General features: G+C 36.0%; 2 long non-coding RNA genes across 2 annotated transcripts; one reads left to right on the top strand and one right to left on the bottom strand.

Annotated features, from left to right (window-relative positions):
• Nucleotides 1-293: 293 nt before the first annotated feature.
• LOC141353216 (uncharacterized) lies at nt 294-6,518 on the bottom strand. Its single transcript, XR_012360234.1, has 3 exons — nt 5,525-6,518; nt 724-834; nt 294-566 (listed from the first exon to the last, which is right to left on the bottom strand). It is a non-coding gene; the product is annotated as an uncharacterized lncRNA (long non-coding RNA).
• A 25-nt stretch (nt 6,519-6,543) lies between these two features.
• On the top strand, nt 6,544-7,593 carry LOC141353215 (uncharacterized). Its single transcript, XR_012360233.1, has 2 exons — nt 6,544-6,943; nt 7,472-7,593. It is a non-coding gene; the product is annotated as an uncharacterized lncRNA (long non-coding RNA).
• Nucleotides 7,594-7,864: the final 271 nt, after the last annotated feature.

Here is a 7,864-nt window from a genome sequence, read left to right as displayed (position 1 = left end):
CCACGGGACACTTTATCAGTGTTTGGAATCTCTGTGTGAAAGGGGCTATAGATAAAAATGTACTTTTGAGCTATTTTAACTGAAAGCAACTTATTAAAAAAATAAAGCAACTTGACAAATCTAAAAAATATGTCAGTGCCATTATTTTGTAGGTCTCAAGGTGCACATCAGAAATTTTTTATGACGTTTAAAAAGATACTTAAATTACCTAATTGAACTAAATTCTAATTCTGTATTAAATACACTGTGATCATTATTGTCTTTTAATGTCAAAATCCACAACAAACATACCTCTATGTCAGGTTCAGGTACAGGATTGCGGATACTTCCCATCACCCACAACTGGTTAGGGGTCATATTGCCCTCTGTGCGTATTGGGTGATTGTCCCAGGTGTTTCGGAAAAGGTTTAGGTCATCTTGAAGCCGTGGAAGAAATACATAGTGGCAACAGAACAAATGTGTAAGGTCAGAAATGTCAAGGTGTCCACCTTCTTCCAGAGCATGTAGAACATCGTAATAGACACTTTGTCACTGCTGTCCAGACATCTCTCCACAACCTCTCTATACTGAAAAGTGAAGTAATGCATCAATAAAATTTTACATTTTCAGACAGATATTATGCACAATTTGATTAACTATAAAAAGTATAATAATATTTATTTTCAATAAAGCTTAAAAAATCTTAAACAATTTAAAGAACAATATTGGAAAATTTCAACTTACCGTTGATTGTGGACGCTCTTTCCTGAAATAAAGCTGCCCCTTTCTGTTCCACGAACTGTGAACATCAGGTGAGCCACGTCCACATTTTCGACCCCCTGATCTCCTCGTACCCTAAGAACAGGGGCGTCATGCACCAATTTTTTTTAAGGGGGCACAGTGTCAACAGCTAACAGAAATTTGTGCATACACAGACATCAAACGAAATATTATAGAGCTTTCAGTCTTTTCCATGGCACTTACATTTCTAACAATCTGAAAACCCCTGCTTTCATGCAAAAACCTCCAAAATAAAAGTGTTGACTAACTTTAATATCAAATACTATTCAATCGGAATAATGACACATTTGCATCATATTTACATCTGAAACGGCATGTTTTATTTAAGTCTTAATGGCTTGTTTAATTGTGTCATTAATGCATTTTGCACAACAACTGCATTATCTTATAAAATTAATGTAATTTTAAATCCATAAAGTATATAAACAACGAAAATGACATAAGCTATAGACACATGATTGATTTTAATGTTCAATAATGATTTAAAAAAATATGTTTAGATAAAATTATTAGAGGAACGGATTTTTGCATTAAAGTTTACCTCATATGTGAGCATGTGAGATTCCGCGCCCGCGTGAACTCTGGCGAACTTTGGCGTTGTGCCAAGAAGATGAATCTCTACTAATATAACGTTGAGACGGTCACATTTACAGTTTTTCTCAGTCGCTTTGGTACATTTCTCGAATCATACTCACAATTTGCAAAACAGTAAGTGCATTTCTCAAAACAATTTGTACAAATAGCAAAACATCATGGATAACCTGCAAAAGCCACTCTTTTACTCAAAATCCTTAGTTCATCTCTCAAAAGTAAATATCTGTGTCAATGAACATGTCAGTGCCATCAGAATGACAAGTCATTGTGTCATTGTGTACGGATAAGACAGTCAAATTGTTTAGTCATGTTGTCAATATAACAATTTACTTTGAAGGGATGTTCTGATGTAAACTATGACTAAAGTTTTGATGACAATTATTGTAAATTGTAGGGTATACCTTAGTGTATGTGGGAGTTTGGTTGCAAGAGACTGGACAAGATTCACATTTACGCTTTTACTGTTTGTACTGTAATTCGTTGAAAGACCATGTCATTGCCATAAAGAAAGATAAAGACAGCACTGCAAGCACTGCATAGCATAAAGAGAAAACAAAAAACAAAAGTAGAAATGTGAACATGATAGATGTCTAAAAGATGTCTTACCATAGCCCAAGAATAGATGATGCATATACTTTTAGAACATGTAAAAGAAATGAAAGCAAACACCTTGAACACACTTTGCTTACATGTTGGAATATCATACATCATCAAGTTATTTTGGCAAAAATGGCATGTAACCAAATTCAAGGTTATTTAGGGTAGAAGTGGGTTACTCATAGCCGGACTATATTGGGTAGTTAGCAGTCATTTCAACGTCTCGGTTTTTGCTTGCTGGGGACGTTCCTGTTTGTTAGAGAAAGTCAAGATTCACCTGGGAGCAATTTACCAATTCACGACAGATTTAGAAAAAATGTCTAATGGAAATGTATAGAAATATGTTTGACCATATCCTGTATTTTGACAACATGTTCAACCATTTTGCATGTAAAGACTTATACTATGAACTAATGCCTAAATGTTGTGGGGAGTGAGACTATTCAACAGAGACCCATTATAATACATTTTGATCAACATGACATAAGCAACTGATAATGTAGGAAAAAGCAGAGAATTGTACATAATCATTTGCATGGTTGTACCAAAGCATTTGCAACTTGTTCAAAGAAATGAGAAACTGCTTTTTTGATGTGCACAAGTGACACAATGATGTGAGAATTGAACAAGTAATTTTGAGAATTTCAATTCTGATCTGAGAAATGTACCAAAGCAACTGAGAAAAACTGTAAAACCATACATTTTCTACACAGAGGATGTTAACTGCACATTACCGTATTGGGGTTTGGAAATGTTGTGAGCGTTTCTAACACGTTTTAATTCCTCAGATAGCCAAATGCAGCAGCAAGCCAGCAACAGGAGAGAGCTTGTGAGCGCGCCCAGACGCTGATGACGTCTGCGACTGTACTGAGTGCAGCACCAGCTGCCGCCAGAATAAAAGTAATGTAACATGATCAAAACACTATCAAAACGGCGAAAATCTCCGAAAAGTGACAAGGATGCAGCACAGAATGTATAATAGTGTGCATATTAAATAGATTAAACGTCAAATAACAGATTAATGGACGCTTATTTGATTTCGAGATTGGATGCAAAATCCATTGGCTCAAAAAAACCAAGGGGGCACGTGCCCCCTTAATTTGAATGGGCATGACGCCTCTGCCTAAGAACATGGGTGTTTAAATAGAGATATTGAAACATTACTCAAAAATGTAAACTTCGTCCATGTTAAATTCAAAGACAATAAATATGCTAAGTTTGGCACACCAAAAAAAAATAAAAAATCAGGTGTATGCTTTGTCTTAACATACATTTATCATTAAGGAAGCTTCTGTGGCCAGGTAAACACAGACTGCAATGCATTATAAAAGATATTTGATGTGTATATGTGCCTTAGGTAAGCCGAGAGGATTTATATGATGTAAGAGAAGACAACCCCAGTATGACAGCAGGTAGTTGCACTAGAGTTAAGAAAACAAACTTTGCAGCAAATATTGTTAAATAAACACTATGCGATAGAAAACAATGCTGTTTACATGTACATGTGTAAAGAGTATCTGCTAAAACATTAAATACAAACAATAGTTCACCCAAAAATGAAAATTCTGTCATCATTTACTCACTGTCATGTTGTTACAAACCTATATAAATGTCATTGTTCTGATGAACACAGAGGAAGATATTTTGAGGAATGGTTGGATCAAACTGTGATCAAATCGAACGGTTTGATCACGAACATTTCTCAAAATATCCTCTGTGTTCATCAGAACAAAGACATTTATGCGGGTTTGTAACAACATGACATAAATGACAGAATTTTCATTTTTGGGTAAACTATCCCTTTAAGGGCTGTTTACATTATAACGGTGGTAACTATAAAAAATATACTATATAAAGTATACAGGAGTTCACACCATAACTATTATGATGAAGATACAAGGAACCACATAGTTGGGGTCACTTTGAGAGAATGTTTTTCATCTGATGAATGATAAACAATTGAAAGCCAATCAAATCTATTTGAACTTCAAGTGCACATGCTTTTGAAATGATGTGGATAAGCATTGCTGACGTCCATCACAAAATTACATCAGGTCCAGCACCGTACAATAACTATATTAGTGTCCATGGACCATAAAAATAACTTTATGCTAATTCGCTCATGCATGCAAATCATTTGTCTACAAATAATACAAAAAAGAGCTTCTACAAATAGTTTCAAATGCACGTGCACTTGAAGTTCAAATAGATTTGATTGGCTGTCAATTGTTTATCATTCAACAGATGAAAAAATCCCTCAGAAAGTGATCCCAATGATTTCGCTCATTGTATCATTGTTGTTATAGTTGTGGTGTGAACTCCGCTATTCTCTATAATATAAAATATTTTAAACTATATTTTATATAGTTATTATAATATGAATGGCCCCCTAAAAGGCTGATTAAAAGTGTCGATGTAAATCATTTACTTAAATAAACTGATAAAATATGAAAAATTTGGCATCCAAATGCTAAATGACAGGTAGCCTACCCAGGGTTTAAATTGGGCCTGGCCTAAGCCCTGGCACAAAGGCTGAAGGTCTCGCTCTGCTCCGTGCCAGCGTACCCATTTATTAAGCTTCATGCTCTGTGTGCGGGGCACCAACGACAAAAGCGGATAGCGCAAGCGGGGTTTCTTTTTTCATTTGCATGACGCGTCAATCGTTTTTGTCACAATGTGCTCTGAGAACCTCAAGGATCATTATACATTGTAGAGATGAGAGAGAGAAAGAAAGAGATAAGAACGGTGCCCACGTTGAGAAAACTTAATAGAAGACTAAACAAAGTATTAAAGGCGGAGTCCACGATGTTTGAAAAACGCTTTGGATAAGGAGACGGGCCGACTACCAAAACACACTTATAGCCAATCAAATCAAATCAAATGCCGGGTTGTGTATGTGTGGGGCGGGTCTATCAACAGAAGGTCCAGATTCTATTGGGGTAGGGGCGTGTTTGTTTAGGTGATTTCAAATATCAACATTGGCTTTCAAACATCGTGGACTCCGCCTTTAAAGTATGTTTATGTCACTCATCTCATTACAATATATTAAATAGATAAAACTGGATATAACTTAGTTTATTAAAATAATATTTTGATTATACAAATCAATTACAACCTAACTTTAGTGATTGTTTTACTTTATCTATATGGCTAATTTATAAGAGATGTTGATGATACAGTACTGTCTGTTGTACCTTTTATTGTTAATTTAAGCTTTTGGGGTATCTTATGCCTACAATTATTCAAGGAGGTTGATTCTTATAACTTCCTTTAAAGTTTGATCAATTGTGCATAATGACATGTGCAACAAATGCAAATCTATGAGTCTAAAACGCTTTATGCATAATTTAAAGTTAAGAGGCTATTTTTTTAAATATTTTGGGTCAACCTCTGGCACACCTTTAAAGCTGAAACTAATGAAATCCTATCAGAGGTCCAGAATGTCATTGAAACACACCAGTGGCTTTCTGTCATCAGTATTAAGCATGTTACCCCTCAAACCCCCGATCCCCCCACCCCACATTACAAATCCCAATTTAACCCCTGAGCCTACCTTAGAGGGAAGCCAAATGTCTCCACTGCTTCTTGAAAAAATCCAATGTAGTTGCAGCAAGGTTGTTAGAAGCAGCACCAATGTACATTACCTGTTGACACAGAAGAAATGCTGAATATAGAAAATATAGATACAGTAAGTAAAATATAGTTAGGTGTAGCCATGCACTACCTTGCGTGAAAAGACATCTACACCCCCAAAGATGACTAAATTGTAGTGGTGTGTCGTTCATGAACGATTCGTTCATTTTGAACGAATCTTTAATATGACTCGGGACTACCGAGTTGTTTCAGAGAGTGATTCGTTCATTTTGTGTTGAACGCGCATGCGCATTGTGCAACATATGGGTTCTGAATCTGAAACAGAAATGATTAGTTCATCATTCTCTTGAGTCTCGAGTTCGGGACAGGTTCGAGTCTTTTGTTCTTCCTGTCAGTCCCATAGAGGCATGCTACCAGTACCGGAAAGAGAAATGATTAGTTCACCTTTCGAGTTCGGGTTCGGTCGGGTCCGAGTCTTTCGTTCTTCAATAAGATGGAACTTTTATTTTTCAAATAATGTTTTTGCACATATTTTGTATTTTAATTACTAAATATAAAACAATATAGGATACATTCCGACGCAATCAATAATACGAATCTAATGTTGTATTTAATGTGATATACCAGCGGTCACGTGACATAAGTCTCGAACCCGGCTGAACCCGAACTCAAGACTTGAATGAACTAATCATTTCTTTTTCCGGTACTGACAGCATAGCCTCTATGGGACTGACAGGAAGAACAAAAGACTCGGAACCGAAAGATGAACTAATCATTTATCTTTCCGGTCCTGTGCTGTATATCACACGGCACAGCCTGGCCGAACACAGAGAGTCAGTAAGACAGTGACGAGTTGACAACTAACGTCTGTAGACACGAGAGGCGTACAAATGTGATAAATATGAAGTTCAGTTTCTTTTAATTTGGCTTTGGCTGCATTACCCTGACTTGTACACGAGGACTGACAGGAGGTAAGTGTAACCCCATTAGAAAATGGTCCTGACAATAAGGAGTTAAAGTGTTTGTTTATATCTCTGTTAGTCTGTAACATACAAGAAAATCCACCAATCATATTTATGTGTAAAACTGAACTCTGCAGATCTGCTTAGCGATAGATGAGTGAGTTATGAAGGGATCATTGTGATTGGTTAAAAAATGTTATAGCTCCGCCCCTTGCAGAGCGAGTGGGTGTGTGTGAGAACGGAGGGAGATGCAAAGTAAGATGTGAACAGCGGAAAGCTAAACTCATGTAAATATGGCTTCAAACAGTTTTATTTGTTAAAATTGGTTTAAGAGTTTCTTTGTATAAGTTCAAGGAACTGCTGGAGTTTTTGTTTTATTTTTATCCCGAGACGGAAAGCACGTTCATTGAATCTCGGTGAGTGATCATATAATCACATGTGATGTCATGTGCAGTTAGCATGTGCTGCTAGTCACAGCGTGATTTAGTTGTATAAAACTATTAATCAAATGATTGTTTTGATGGGTGATTTCATCAACATAAGATGTAATGTGTGTATATGATGGTATGATGTGATTTATGAAAGAACAATTTGTTGTTTCATATGCAAGTACATGAGATTGTAAGATACAAATTGCTGTGTTTAAAGATTCATAGTAATGTTGTATTAATCTTCTATATAGACCAAAATCATACCACATTGTGTTTTTATGAGCTGAAGTTGTTCAGTTATGTTAAAGAAGTACAATTTTGAACCATATTAATATTGTCAAATGCATAATATGTGGGAAACATGTATGTATGTATCCATGTATATGTTATTCTGAAATGGTTAACTTTCAAAATGTTGACATTTTGAAGTATAATTTTGATGTGCATTAGTACAAATGTTCACAACAGACTGTGATGAATGTAATAGTGATGTTTGTGCCTGTTTTTGTGCAGGCCAGGTTTTTTGATTGAATTGATTTCTCTTCCGGATGGAGGATGGCGAGCCAACCAGCTTGAATGTTGAAACTTTCAGCAGATCTTTATGTTCAGGCAACTCCTGATCACCAGTGCTGTGGTAGGACAGTATAAAACACAATCCGAAACCTATGGATAATCTTTTCCCTTTTCTGGAACTTTAATTGACACTGATTCAAACTCTTTCCCATTGAACTGGAACCGGCTAAATCTGAGCTCAGCAACGTGAATCGAACTGACCAATGGTTGATCATTGATCAAACTATACACTTACACTGATAACACACACACACACACACGTTTATTGTAATTGTTTATTTTTATTCTTGTTGAGTTAATACAAGTTACGTTGCAAATGCATTTTACTTGTTG

This window comes from Misgurnus anguillicaudatus, chromosome 21 (genome assembly GCF_027580225.2).
Source record: "Misgurnus anguillicaudatus chromosome 21, ASM2758022v2, whole genome shotgun sequence".
Lineage (NCBI taxonomy): Eukaryota > Metazoa > Chordata > Actinopteri > Cypriniformes > Cobitidae > Misgurnus > Misgurnus anguillicaudatus.
This window is presented reverse-complemented; position numbering and strand designations above follow the sequence as displayed.